Source organism: Meleagris gallopavo, chromosome 4 (assembly GCF_000146605.3).
Source record: "Meleagris gallopavo isolate NT-WF06-2002-E0010 breed Aviagen turkey brand Nicholas breeding stock chromosome 4, Turkey_5.1, whole genome shotgun sequence".
Classification (NCBI taxonomy): domain Eukaryota; kingdom Metazoa; phylum Chordata; class Aves; order Galliformes; family Phasianidae; genus Meleagris; species Meleagris gallopavo.
In genome coordinates, this window is record NC_015014.2 from 17,829,312 (window position 1) to 17,844,892 (window position 15,581).

At 40.6% G+C, this 15,581-nt stretch overlaps 1 long non-coding RNA gene across 1 annotated transcript; it reads left to right on the forward strand.

Annotated features, from left to right (window-relative positions):
- The first annotated feature begins 1,585 nt into the window (after positions 1-1,585).
- LOC116216545 lies at positions 1,586-9,793 on the forward strand. Its single transcript, XR_004159512.1, has 2 exons — positions 1,586-2,085; positions 6,569-9,793. It is a non-coding gene; the product is annotated as an uncharacterized LOC116216545 (long non-coding RNA).
- The last annotated feature ends 5,788 nt before the right edge of the window (positions 9,794-15,581 follow it).

Sequence of the window (15,581 nt, forward strand, 5' to 3'; positions counted from 1 at the left end):
CATGGTGGGGTGAATTGGGGGTTGGACTGGATGGTCTTAGAGGTCTTTTCCAACCTTAATGATTCTGTGATTCTAAGGAGTGTCCGTGCCCAAACTCTGATAATGTTAATGCCTTCTATTTCATGGTTCTGATATTATTTCTGTCAAAGCTGTACCAGAGATCAAGATCTCCCTTCGTTCATCTTGTTTAAAACAATACAGGAAATCTATCATATTTAAGGCATTATGAGAAACCTGCTCACCTGCAGAAAGATGTTTCACCTGGGATCAGATCATTTTTCAGCTAGGACTGGTTCTATTCTGCTGGCAGCAGAAAATGTCATTGACATTACCCACAATTTGGCAGCATCTCCCACTCAAGACTACCACCTCATCAGACCTCTTGGCACACACAAGAGGATGGAGCCTGTACAAGCTCCAGACATCCCCTCATTGCCTTTGTTAATGACAAACAGACACAAACAAGCGTGCATTATGGTCTTACACCACACAGCAACCTGGAACAAGCTAAGGAGAACAGTATTTTAGGAATCACAGAATCATAAAATGGCTTAGGTTGGAAGGGACTTTAAAGCCCATCTAGTGCCCAACCCCCTGCCTTTGGCAGGGTTGATTACCACTAGATCGGGCTGCCCAGGGCCCCATCCAAATTGGCATGGCACACCTCCAGGGATAGGGCATGCACAAGTTTTGAACACGTTGCCTGGAGAACCTGTTTTAATCTTGAACTCCAGGGGAAAAAAAAAAAAGTTTCTATGGGCTCCCGAAATGTTTTTGTGACTTCTTGCAGAACACTTTTACTCCCAGTGAAGGAACCACTATTGCTGAGACATCCCTGATGATCCATGTCTTGTTTTATCACAACCAGCATTTACACAGAAGGATAAAAAATTACAGAAAAGTTGGCAGGGTGAAGTGAACTAATTTGTGTGAAGCTAACAGTGCACAGACTTTCCTTATCCTGTAGCAAATCTGGAAGGAGAGAGGCTTGCTGTTTGTTATTAGTTAGCATGTGACAACACAGCGGTAAGCTGTTTGGCTATTAGGATGAGATACAGTTGCCACAGCGGACTTCCAAACCTTGACAGGAGCCAATATGTAAGCTAAGGATGCCAAAAGCCAGCACTTGTTTGACACATTAGGACAACAGCATGTCACTCAACACCTCTGGAGTCGGAGTTTCAGTTTAACAGCTCCTGGTCAGAAATGACTGCAACCAGCTTGCAAACGATTTCCGGACAGCTACCATGAGGTTACATTGAGCTGTCAGAATTATCATTGCTCTAGCAACAACAAAAAAATTGCCGGTGCTGCTGTTAGGCTAACTGCTGTCTCTGCAAAGCATTCTTGTAATTTCTGTAGCCATTCTGGAAACGGGGTCACATAGACAGAGGTGACAAGGACAGCCGTGGCACCTAACAGCCTAGGAAATGGCATGGATAGATTACGGGTAAGCTATCAGCACGCTTTGACAGGACAAAAAGCAACTGAGGTCCAGGGGCCTCAGTTCATTTCATACCTCTGAAATTTCATACCTCTGAAAGTGGTATAAAATACAGCCCCTTGGTAGAGACAAAGTCCTTCCTCCGAATATGAAGTGCTCTAAAATGGCTGAAGGTGCTGGCTGTATGCAAAGGTGAAATGAAGGAAGATTGAGGAACAGTGAGATACAGCTTTGTTTTTTCCTTCCACACCACCAGCTATTTTTTCATATGCCCAGCACCTCAAGCTGTCAGATATCTGGCAAATGATGCACTGCTGCAGATGTATGAGACACAGTTCTTGTGTGAGGCTCTATCATGCTGACTGGCAGAGATAAGTTAACAAGGGTCACACATTGTGCATGCAACACAAAGCCACACTGCACCTTCATATTCTGTCTCTCCCTCCCCAGAGCTCCAGAAATCCATGGGCATCGCTGCCATGCAAAAGACCCTGCTCCAATTTGTTTTCTGCTGTGACTTTCCACTGAGAGCAAACCACGTACAAGCAGTGCAGATGCTGTATGAGAGTCCATCCCGCGCAGAAGTCTTTGTGCCAGAGCCCTTGAAACGATGTCAGGCCCAAGAGGAATAGGCTGTGCATGTAAGTCTCTTTATAGACAAAGAACCCGCTTTGCTATTGTTGCTGTCAATACGAAGGAATAGAGAGTTTGTTCTGTTCTCAAAAGGCTAAGAACAGACACAGAAAATAACCAGTAAAGACACTTGAACACTGTCTGCTGTAGTTTTTCTTTGCAGATTCAGCTAGTGCCAAGCTTCCAGCATTGGTGTGAACTGTTGGTGTATACTGTTTAGTAATTAAAAGATGGACATATTGCAAAGCGTTAGGTTGGACAGAATCTTATGGGTTGGAAAGGACCTCTGGAAGTCATCAAGCCCCATCCCCCTGTTAATGCAGGTTCCTTAAGAGCATTTGAATTCACAGCATTTACAGCAAAGCAGACTGAGCACTGGTGTATGAATTTGTTGCAGACTAAGCACGGGGCTGCCTAAGCAGGAGGAACCACAAGCTCGGCCTAGGAATATTTCATTCAGAGCTCTTCCTTAGCAGACTAACACTCACTTAAAATTAAATTACCAGGAATCCTGCAGACGAGCCTGGCATGTCCCCTGTGGCATGAATCCATGCCAGGCTGGATTCAGAAGGCTGCTGCACAAACCTGTGAACCTCTTGAATCAGGACAAGCTGGGCTCCTCAGGCCCATGCCTTAAGTTAGTACAGCTGAGATGCTGATAAAGGAGTCAGGTGTCTCTACTAGATAAATGCTTAATGGGTGTTTCAGTAATGCACTGAGTAGCACCACAGGGCAAGTTCTGAGCTAAAAGTTAATTGTTTCCTACTTGGTGCTCTTCACTTTGTGAGACAAGATTTTCAACATTGACAGATTCTTACCTGGAAACACCTTTCTAGCTCTCTACTGAGAAACACTACCTAAGAAGGCAAAATCTTCAGCAGCAGCATGTTCCTCATTTTCAGTAGTTCTCTCAGCTTGGTCCTAAAGAAGCCTAAAGAAGCTGAAGGTTTACTTGTCTCCCTCCTGAAATCCAGTGACTGATAGCAACAATACAGGGCAATATAAAAGTGCTATTGAAGCATCTGTAGCTACTTAAAACAATAGAACAAGCAGAAAGTCATTAGTAAGACTACTAAAAACCACAAATTAAATTATGTATTTTTCCCCTGAGGAAAATGGGAGATTGAGCACCACTATGCCATAGGCGGAGACCATCTGGGCAGAATTTTGAAAATCATAGCAAGTGCACTGGTGTGGACCAAGTATTTGGCCAGAGGGTGCTTACCAAAAACTGAAGCTCTCAGGCGACTTAGCAGCATCTGACCTGGAGGTTGAGCTCAGAAGCAATACAAATCAACAGGAAACTATGCAGCAGTGGTCAGAAGAAGCTTGGTTTAGGTTGAACACCAGCATGTTTATGTCCTTGAGTAGAAATGTTGAAATAAAAAACTAAGTCCTCTGAAATCTAAAAATGATAGTAACATTTTATGGTATAAAAGGGTTAGAGAGATTTTAATTCAATTATTTTTAAATGCCTCGTTCAGACATTTTTAGCCTAGGAATTAATAAAATATGGCTGTGTTTTGTAGTCTTCCTATATAGATGGTGGATAGAAGGCAAATCAAAGCATCTAAATAAGTCAACTTCTCTGAATTAGCCTGGGAAAGAAACACTCTAATGTAGAAGCATTAAGATTGGAAAATATGACTAAGACCATCCAATCCAACCGCCAACCCAACACCGCCATGCCCACTAACAATGTCCATCAGTGCCATATCTACCCTTTAACATGTAGTTGCAGGCTTAAGTTTGGTCTTGGTGGATCTCTCTCTAAATGTCTGACAGCAGAAATCCATAGGGAATGAAGGTCCTGGTTTGGTCAGTGCATGGCATCAATTAGGGGATTAGCAGACTTCTCAGAAAACGTATGCAGGATCCCAAGCTGGAGGTAACCAGAAACTGTACCTGAGGTTTCAGCTCCTAAAAAACTTTCCAGTAGCTGAGAATTCCCACGAGACTTAAGACAAGTTAAATGCCCTGTTCTCAGAGCAGCTGGTATATGTACGCCTGCCGCAGAGCAAAGGATAAGGCTTCCTTCCAAAGCTAAGTCACACAAGGTTGGTTTTTATCATGAAAACGCATGCATACATCTCTGTTACCCCCAGCACGTTTACTGTCCCTCCTTAGTGGGCAACTAGGATCAAAATCTGGTCTTTCATTTTCAGCACATAGTCCAATTAACCATAAATAAATATATAAAATAAAAGCCTATTTTGAGAGCTCATTTTTAAAGATGAATACTTAGAGGTTTTTTTTCCAAAGTAAATGATTGGATTAGGTTTAATTCATCTACATCAAAGTCCATGACAGTTGCTATATGAGAGACAAACACAATTATCTTTACAAGAATAAATGTAATGAAATCCTAGCTTTCCCTCTTTAAAGTAACACACTCCACAATAAGCACAGATTTTGGCAAAGCAACGTTCCCCGCCACACAACACATGTTTAATGAAGTTACTCCTCAGCTGTTTGTTGCTTAACTGAGCCAAAATGAGATGAGCTAACAGAATTGCTAAGCACTCCTCATCCATTAAAGTGGAAGCCTCTTCTGAAAGAAAACACTTTATAGCTCCAATCTAAAAAGTTTGTCAGCTTCTGGAAAGCATGACCGTTCTGTCTTTTCACAAAGCAATGAGAGCAGGAAGCTATAGCCATAAGGAATTAAGAGGGATTTGTGGTCAGCTCTCCCATTGAGATTGCTCAGACCAGACGGATCTGCACAACCTCAGGATCTCTCCCTTTGCCTTGCCGCATCCCGGCCATCACCAGCTTTGGCATGGGTGCCCTGAAAGAAAGCCAATGGCACTTGTGTACCCTGCAATTAATAAGCAAGGTTTTAATTTACTTATTAAAGAATTACAATCTAGAAAGCAGATAAAAAGCCATTTTATTAAATAAATGGAGTATTTACTCAGGGTTGAATAAATGACCCCAAAATTACACAGTCCATCTGAACTCAGAAGGGAAGCCTTTTAGTTTCAGGAAAAAAAAGAATCAAGACCTTTTTGCATGGAAAATCATGTCATTGGAACAGTATGCACTGCAAAATGGAGCTTTAATAGTCAATAAAGCCAGAAAAAGACAGCGCTTGCTACCTCATAGCTAGCAGGTTTTCAAATTATGGAATTCATCTGTCACACTCCACTTAGCATATCTGTATCACTTCACCAAGTAATGCCACCATCAGATAGTTATTTTAATAGTAAAAGAGTAAATGAATAGTGTAAAGGGTAATAGAATGGGGGAAAAAAAGAGACAAGAATTAAATCAAGATTTTATCTCTTTTTTTTTTTTTTTTTGCTCTGACACTGAAGGCTGAAGATTCCTCTTTAACTTGTCTTTATATGAGGAGGAATGTAAAAAAGGAGAGATGTATTTAACAAGGCGATTTACTCTGTTCAAGAGAAATCCTCAAGGTTATTTTGGTGGCAGGTGTCCAAAGGTGCTTGCACTGCAGAAGAGTAGGTGTGCATGGAGAAGTTTACTGCATGCGTACATGATTTGTAGAAGGCAAACCAAGCATGGTCTGATCTTCAGAACGACCTGAGACATGTCCCTAAAAGACTGCATTTTTACAGCCCTAACTCCCTCTGATATGTGTAGCCTACACATAACATCTGCCCCTTATATACTGCTGTTGTGTACACGGGCCCCACATTTACTAACTGGAAAAGACTCCTATGTGTTCTTCACATCTTCCCACATACCTTTTCATAAAGGGTACCTATTGCATAAGAGATTATCTGAATTTTTCAGATCTTCTGTTCGTTATTTAACAGAACAAGAGAGTATACATTCAGGGAATATAAAAATGTTTTATTCACTATCTTCAGCTGACTCTTATTTTTCCTCTATCCTAGTAATGGAGTTAATACATCTGTACATTTATACTCAATATAGTATTCTACACTCCACCTGCAGATGTATCTTTTTGTCTTTGAACTATCTATGAAATGCATTAAATAATCACCATAAGCCATCTTTTGTTGATAACTTTTTCATTTTACTGCCCTGAATTATTCATATAAATCCAACACCATATTACTATATTATTACAGGAAAGCAATTAAGGTAGTCTGTGTGATTTGGAGAAAATGGAATTTCTTCTGTTGCATACTGTAGGTGGCTTCCATTCCCTATTTAGGTCACAGTCAGAAAATATTGGTCAGAAGTTTGGAGATCTAGTTTGAGGATGGGGTAAAAGTGTTGATATTTTAGTAGGGTAAGACAAACAGTGACATGGAAACACACTCTTGCCTTCAGCTTTAGAGCATTTATACTTCAAGACCTTATCTAATTGGGATGCAGCCACTTCAGAATGAAGAGATTAGCCTCCCACAACACCTGGTTTAATTAAGCTGTGTTGAACCCCTCCCACAACACCTGGTTTAATTAAGCTGTGTTGAACCAACTGCACCTTGACCTTCTTAGAACTTTATTTGCTCAGTATAAATTATCTTCATCATTTGTGATTTCATTCTTTCACAGATGGAAAAGACAGCACCCAAGGCTTCTACAGCACTGGTTAACAAAGTTCTCACCCTACTGCCTTTGGTAAGTTTAAAGAGAATGCCAACTTTAACACTGAACATTGCACAGCCATGTGTACTTCCATCCTTCATTTTATCACATTCACAAATATGCACTTAAAGGAGTACTGCAGGGCAAACTGGCAAAGAGACCACTCAGATGTCTCAGAAATAGCCCTTGGACTTAGGCACAGCCCCAAGTACAAAAATGTGTACTTCATCCATGACACATCTAAAGATGAGCATATTAAAACACTGAGAACAAGTAAAACTCTTTTAACAGAGGAAATACAGACCGAATTTCAGGAACCAAAGCATTCACTGTGTCTCATGACACCTGGAAAGCCAGTGGTAATGCAATATACTTGACTCAAATCAGCCTGAGAAAGAAAGCCAGCTGGCAGGCATGAGGGCACTAATAGGCTCTGATTGCCCTAATCAGCCCCTCCTGAGGCAGCCTCCGCCCATGGTCCATGGCTCTATAGAAGCCTAAGTCTGAACCCTCCCCTTGTGTTTGTGCGCTGTGTTGTAGAGGGAGCAAGGTTAGCCCTGTTCTTGGCTGTACCTGAGGTGCTTGTCTTAGGTGTTGCTTCATTCTTACATGTTTGCTTGAAGGCCTCTGTGTTGTTGCTGGGGCTGGTTGCTGTTACGTGTTCTCTTGTGCTGCTTAGCAGTACAATTGCTCTGGAGAAGCTACTGTGACCTGTTTTCTTCCTTGTCTTCCTGATTGGAGCAGCTCTGTTCTTACTGCTGTTGGACTCCTGTCTCCAAAGTAAGTACCCTGTATTCTGTACTAAGATTTTTTTTTTTCTGGTGGGTGTGACTTAATGCCTCTTACTGGGCATTTGTGTGTGTTTGTGTCAGTCACAGCACTATCTGTAGCCTCTGCATTGTCTGATAGTTGCTTTGTGTTCCTAGAACTTGAGTATCCCAGCATTGTGAGATGGCAGAGTAGGGGCTTTAAGGGAAATCACCAATATTGAAAAAGTCTTGGGTAAATATGTAACTTCAGAAAAGAAGAGGATGTTTAAATGATGGTTTTGTTCTGTTTATGTGCTGTTATTTCTTTCTAGGGAAAACAAGCAATGGGAAAAGATTCTTTAGAAGGTGTAAAGATCTCTGGTTTTGTGTTCTTCCTTGTGTTTCCTTAGCTTTAGGATTGTGAGGCAGTCTGACAAATCTGAATGGAGCACTGATTCCATCTCCTGGTCTCAATAAGGAAAGTCAGAATTTAAGCAAGATCTTACTGCCACAATGAAGCTTACTAAATCTCTTTCTCCTTCTGAACATCAAAGTAGAGCCAAAAGGAATTATAAAGAACAAATGTATGAACTGTGTTTTTCCCCAGAGTTTGTGAAATTGCACAAAGATCAGAAATGAATCAAACTGGTTGTGTGAATTTAGTTTAGGACTTCGGGTCCTAGGATAAAAATCAACTTCTGTTGCATTGAATTCAATTACATTTTCACACTGATTGATAGGAGCAGAATTTATTTCTTGTTTCTTGCCAAAATAACCATATTCTGATTTTAAGAACTTAGTTCTTAAAACTAAGTTGCTGCACTTCCACAGTGATGCTACAAATGACTTTCTTGAGTAGGTGTATGTCTGAAGGGTCTTATATGAATTTCACATCACTAATTAAATTAACTAGAGATTCAGAACGATGGTATTTTTTCTAAGCAGGAGAGCTATTTTAACATTAGTTAAATACACTGTGGGAGGTGCTCAGCTGGTCGTCAGTCTTTGATGCTAAACTGCAGTCAAGTCCTATGTGTTGTGCTGCTTTGCAGAAAGATCACGTGCAAAGGTCTTTTCTCTAACTTTCTCACTCAGCTTCAGAATTTGAGGTGCAGTTAAAGATAGGATCTCTCACTGTAAGCGCTGCTAGGGTTTTCAAACAACTTTGAAAGCTACCTTCCACCAACACAAAGGGAGGAGATTCTTGTATGCGTAGATGAACTTGTCAGCATCAGGGCAAGAAAAAGAGGATGGAGCGCACTGTTTTTAAGTGAACCAAAAGGATGGTCGTAACTAACTAAAAAAGCACTAGAATATTTTTGTATGATACTAAAACTGCTTTTGTACTGTGAGAGAGCTGGCTTATTGAGGGTTTTTTTTTTTTACTTGAGGGGGGTGAAATATGGGGAAGGTGATCTGAAAATATTATCTTGATATCTTGTATTGTAATTGATGATTTTGTCTTGGTCTTGTAAGATGACATTGAGAATACCCTTCACTGCTGTGGAATGCAAGTATAGCTGAAAAAGCACTTGAAATTATCCAGTGTTTCTGATAGGAATAACTTTCTGCATGTCTGACTCTTTCCAGTCCTTCATATTTCTTATGGATTCCTGGTGACTTCTGTAATGGAAATTACATGTGGCATGTCTTTCACACTCATAGATTTATCAAGGTCAAGCTGACAAGTTTTCTTTTCCCAGCCTTTGACTTTATGTGACAACCTGTACTAAGTCTTAGCCACTTCAGACAGATGACTAGACACATCCCACAAGACCAAGGATGCTTTGTTACAGTGATAAAGTGGCTGTCAGACTGATGGTGTTAAGTGTTGCTCAAAATATACAAAAAATAATGGGGAACTAACATAAGGATTATAATGAAAGGGGGAAACTTCAGGCTGGCTCCAAGCACTGGTAGGAGCTTGGTTACCTTATAGGGAGAACTGTACAAATTCAATTCATTTGACTCAACATCCAAATGAAGATCAGTGGTGCTTTTCAAGGATCAGTGCTGGGACTGATCACAGAATCATAGAATGGCTCTGGTTGGAAAAGAAGTTAAAGATAATCAAGTCCAACTGCAACCTAACCATTCTACCCTAGACTGACCCTTTTCAATTTCTTTATCATTGACAGTGGGATTGAGTGTACATGCTGCAAGTTTGCAAATGACACCAAGCCTTGTGGTGCAGTCAGTGCAACTGAGGGATTTGATGCTATCCAGACAGACACAGAGAAGCTTGAGCAGTGGGCCCGGGTATTTTCATGAAAGCCAAGTGTAAGGTTTTGCACCTGGGTTCTGGCAACTCCCTCTATCAGTACAAACTAGGGAGTGTAAGGATGGAGCACAGCCCTGCTGAAAAGGACTTTGGGGTACTTAGATTCCTGTTCCGTCACAGTACAGAAAGAAGTTAAAAGGTATTATCATCTCTCTCTCTCTCTCTCTCTCTCTCTCTCTCTCTCTCTCTCAAAAAAAAAAAATGTAATTTGTACTTGCTATTCAGTCTTCATCCTAAATCTTTATTAAGATGGTTCCCTTTCCTTTATGAAAGCTCAAGTAAATGCTCTCAAATATATTTCAAGAAAAACTCCTGTCTTGACTATTATGGCAAAGACTTCACAGTTTCTTGTTTGCATCATTCTTTCCCCTTTGGGTTGTTTAGATCAAATCAGCATAAAGACATTTCCTTTGTTACTGGAAATTACTCCAGTTTGCCTTTATACTGAAATGTACAGCAACAAAAAAAAGAAAAACAACTCTACTTTAAAAGACTAAATATTGTAAGACCTATTTGTAAATGTCAGATATTTGCAGATGATGTTGATGAACAACACAAGTACACAAGAATAAGCAGAGAGAACAGGCTAAGAATACCAAAAAAGCCTTCAAAGATCAAGAGGTTAAAGCTGAGACAGATGAACAATAGTGGAAATATGAGCTGCTAGGGCAAAACCAGAAGAGGTATGATGGCTACAAAAATGACAGTGACCCTCTTCTAAATTCCCTAGCTTACATGGCCTCTCAGAGTAGATTCTACTTGCAGTGTATTGCTTTTGTTCCCATGCCAGTATTAGATACAGAGAAGAGGTGGCTACTGAGTTTACAGACGAAGTATAGAGAGGATGATCAGAGCAAAGCAGTCTGTTTCTCCTGTCCTGAACTGTCCTCCAATCCATCACAGAACTTGCTTTTACTCTGCTCAGTCAGTTTCAGCAGTGGTACTCGAGGACTAAATTCTCACTTAATTGAGGAAGGCTGTAGAGCTTTACTGCTGCAATTGTTTAGCAGTTATGTTTCCTGAAGCTGCAATTATCATTGTTAATGCAATTCACTGGGTAATGGAGGAAGTCAGAAAAGGATATGCTTCAAAAACCTCTCAGGTACTACTTATTAATGGTGCTTATTTATGATGTTCCCACTCCTCTCCTCCATTGTTGCAGGCAGAATTCAGAGTTCACCTTGGTTTAGGCCACTAGCTCATCTTGTGCATTTGAAGGAATAAGTATTGGTGGATGAGGGAACAAATGCCCAAATTAAATAAATGTAATTACAAAATAAAAGCAAGAAGTTTTAATTTTTTGGATCAAACACTGATAGGCATTCAGAATGTTAGCAAGTGCATTTTGGATTAGGTAAAGCTAAACCAGAAATGCCTGTGGGATTTAGGTCTCTACCAAATTCAGGAGTCATTTGGCACTCGATTTTTATTGCTTCCATTTTTTTCCCCCTTTGTCATATGGTGCATCGATCCAAGCCCCTGACTAGCAGCTACTCCTAAGACAGGTGCTCTGCACATTTCATCACGGTCCCTGAAACCTTTTAATTTCATAATCTAGTCGGTTATACTTTCCATTAAAATTCCGTGTACGAAGAGTTAATAAATGTTTCAATACATTCTTCATGAAGTCATAAAACCAAACAGACCAGCAAGTTGTTTCTGTCTGTGGCCTGTAACTATCTGCAGCATTCACTGCTGTAATTACAATTACCTATAGATAAATGGCATATGTGGTATCCCCTCACACTCGTCTTAACCTCCTGTAGCCCCCTGCAAATGTTTCCTTGATATCACAAATTGGATCATAGTTTTGTTAGTTAGTTGGTACAAATTAATTTCCATTTTTCTCTCTAGCAGAACAGAAGATGTCTTTTTTTTTTTCAGTAGCAGTTTATTGCTTTGCTGCTTCTGAACTGGAAGGACAAATTCTGTGCAGTGCATGAATATGTGCACTGCATAAACCTGCTGCAAACATTCTGATAAAGATGAAAATACCGAGTAAAGAGTGTTTGCAACCAGCGAAAAAGGTTCAGTAAGGCAAAGGCAAATGTGTTACCAAAATTGCTGAAAGAAAGAAAAAGCAGTGAATTATCCAAATAATTTCTGGGATTAAATTTGTAAAATAGAGCTTTCTAGGTATAATTATTTTGCATGTCCTCCGAATGCCACTCAATGCTGCAGTGTTAGATTCAGTACGTTGATGATGGGTACGTTCATGATGTAAAACAACCCTGGCCAGAACTTTTTTGAAGATGTGTTGATTTGAGGATATTTTGTGCTTATGCAAGGGTGCCATCAAGTGGTACAGGAGGAGAACATGATAAAGAGCTGATCCTCTACCTTAGATCCATTAAATACAAGAGACAGTGTCTCATTAACTGTAAATAACGAGGGACAAATATCGATATATGCTACTGTAACATGGTGTGAGATCCTCCATATTTCTTCCACTGCTTCTTGCCATGCTGGAGCTGATAAGCTTAGAAATGTCTAATCGGGGATTAATTTGGGGGATTTAGCAAAGAAAGTAGCTTCCATCAACAAGCTATCTCAGCATCTCAGACTTGAGTACGTTAATTCATATGTTATTATGAAGAAACATTTCAATGTTGGTTGTTTTTTTTTGTGGTTTTTGTTTTTTAATAGCAAGGTAACCTAAGCACACACAAAACAAAGAGCTGTTAAGGCTCTTATACGCACAGTAAAATTACTAGAAACTGCTTGCCCTAAGTGTCATTACGAATATGATCCTAGGCGGTCAAAGCATATGGGAAGTCTGCACCAGTAAACAAAATCACAGTTTCTCCAGCTCAAGATGAGTGGGTGGTAGGACCAGGAGCAGCATAAAGCAGATCTGCTAGTTCTCAGGCTAGTCTGGCTTAAATAAGCTTTTAGCTTTAATGTATAGCTATATAAATATGTATACACATATACATACACAAACACAGTGCTTATGAATGACCACTGCATTTTCAGCTTTGGTAGAGCTGAGTAGCAGATACTACCCTATGTAGAGCTTACTGCTGGTAACTGCACTTGCTCCAGATTTTTACAGCATTTGTGTGATGCATCTGAGATGAATGCAGCACAAGTATAATTGATTTCCTTTTGCCCCATATTAACTGAAACTTTCTAATATTTGCTGAATGAAACAGTAAAACTCTTGAGCAAGCATTCAGCATTTTAATACAGCCCTGAACCATGAATAGTAAGGCTGCTTTGCTAACATTTGGTGGTCCTTAAAAGGGTTCAACCTTCCAGACACAAGGTGTGTTTTTATCTGGTAACCTTGAACTCTACTCTTTCCTGCTTTGTACCTGCTGCAAAACAAATGTCAACACTATCTGCTTCTTCTGATGACAAAAAGTAATGTAACTGTTATACAGTGAGACAAATACTGTGGTTATTGGGTAATCCTAGCCATATTAGTGCGTATGTTTGAAATAACAATAGGAAAAAGGCCAAGGGAAGAGAAAGTTAAAAGTAATAACCGACGGACTCAATTATTTTTAAATCAGGACACGTTATCTGCCCTGCTTTCAATATATTGCTTGACAAACTCACTATCAGGAAATTGCTTTGAAATTTTTGTCATCAGCACAATTAGCTTTTATAATAGCCCTAAAACTGGTGCTCCAGACCCTTCACCTGCTTCATAGCCTTACTTTGGACGTGTTCAGGGCTTCCATGAGTTTCTTGTAGTGAGGGGCCCAAAACTGAACGGAGTACCTGAGGTACCGAGTACACAGGGGTGATCACCTCCCTGCTCCTGCTGGCTACGCCATTTCTGATACAAGCCAGGATGCCATCGGTGGTCTTGGCTACCTGGGCACACTGCTGGCTCATGTTCAGTCGGCTGACAAGTAACATCCGCAGATCCTTTTCCTCTGTGCAGCTTTCCAGCCACGCTGTACCAAGCCAGTAGCAATGCATGGGGTTGCTGTAACCAAAATGCAGGAGCTGGCACTCGGCCTTGTTAAAGCTCATCCCGCTGGCCTCGGCCCACCTATCCAGCCTGTCCACATCCTTCTGCAGGGCCTTTCTACCCTCCAGTAGATCCAGTGCTTTCTGCAACTTGGTGTCATCTACAAACATAGTGAGGGCTCTCCCTCATCCAGATGACAGGTCACTGGAAAGTGGTGAGTGAGGGCTCCCCTCTCCTGATTCCATTTCTTGTTCTTTTTACTTCTCTCTGCCTCTCCCATGTGCCACGCACACCAGGTCTGGATGAATACAAGGCAGTAATTCATGTTGCTCAAGTTCACACACTTTGTGCATATGGTCCCCTAAAATCATATAGTCCTCGTGTGTCCAGTTCCTAGTCTGGCAACCCTGTACTACAATGGCAGCAGCTGTGCCCCTCTCTGTGGCCTGGCCCATGACGTGGAGAGTGTGCTGTGCAATACTGACAAACAATATGACACCGTGCTTAATTTGCAAGGAAATCGTGCCAGTTGCCAGCACATACAATTTGAAATGACATCATATGCAGAAACATGATGCCAAATGTGATGCGCATCAAGTAATACTTTGAAAGACAAAATTGCAGAACTGAAAGAAGTCTCAGCACAATATTTTTTTAAAAGTGTAAACTCAAATGAACTCTGTCATAAAAGCTAATTAAGAAAATCTGACTGAAAGAAAAAATTCAATGCCATATCCCAGTGGTAAGTTTATTAAGCAATAAATGGAAAGCAAGGCAGATATCATGTCCTGATTAAAAAAAAAAAAAAACAAACACAACACTTCTAAAATCAGCTTTTCTCACCAACCTACAGGCAGGTGAGCTGAAGTAACAGGAAATTCTCTGGAAAAGAATTGGAAAGAAAAGATCCTAATTTAAAGTTCCACGCTGGTGATAGAAGTACTGACATAACAGTTAAGGCTCAATGTCCCATTTTTGTTAGAGGTACTGATAACAAATATAATGTCACTAAAGAAATGGCTTTTTAGGTGCCACTGAAAGACAACAAAATCTATGATATGTATGAAGAAAATAAATTGAAGGGATTTTCTTTAGCCTTTGTCAGCATACCTGGTATAGCTACTGATGGTGCCCCAATGATGGTAAAATAAAAAATAAAAAAAAGGAATTAGAAAATTAATAGAAGATGAAGTTAAGCCTGGTGATTCATGTTTGATGAAATATCACTGCATCAGACATCAAGGCATTTATGTGCAAAAGCTTTAAACATGGATAATGTCACGCAACTCATCATCGGAGCTGTGAATTTCATGAAGGCCAAGGGACTGAATTACCACCAATTCTGGGAGCTCTTTAAAAGCATAGATGCTGATTATGGGGTCATCATTTACTTTTTGGAAGGGAAGTGGATAAGTTGGGTAAAATGCTGAACAGATTTTCCGTTTTGAAAAGTGCTGTGTTTCAGACAACAGCATTTGAAGTGAAACTTCAGTTCTGGCAAGCTCAAGTTATGGCAGATAATGTTACGCTTTTTGGCATGTTGGCTGAGCACAGTTCTGTGAGCAGTGACAAATACGTAGATGTGTTTAAATATACATATATATGCAGGAATTTGAGAAAAAGTTTCAAGTTTTCAAAAAAAAAAAATCACTTTTTCTTTTTGCAACTCCACTTTCAGTTGATATGTATACATGTGTGACAGATTTTGAAATGGAATGTATAGAGTTGCAATAGGCAGCAGTGGTGATCTTAGGAGTCTTTTCAACCGTAATGATTCTAGGAAAAGGGACCCCCGTGTATCTTTCTCAGCTCAGTGCGCACTTTGAGCGCCCTTCTCTTTCCCTTAAGCCTACCGCAGCTGTTGCTGCTGAGCACGACGTCACCCAAAGAGCAAACCTCGCCGCCCAGACGGCCACGGCAGAGGCGGCCAACATGGCGCCTGGCGGGGCCGGTGCTGGATAGGCGGTGCAGAAGAACGGCCGCCTCCCGGAGCGGGGGTTTTCCGTGCCGTGGCTTAAGTCGGTG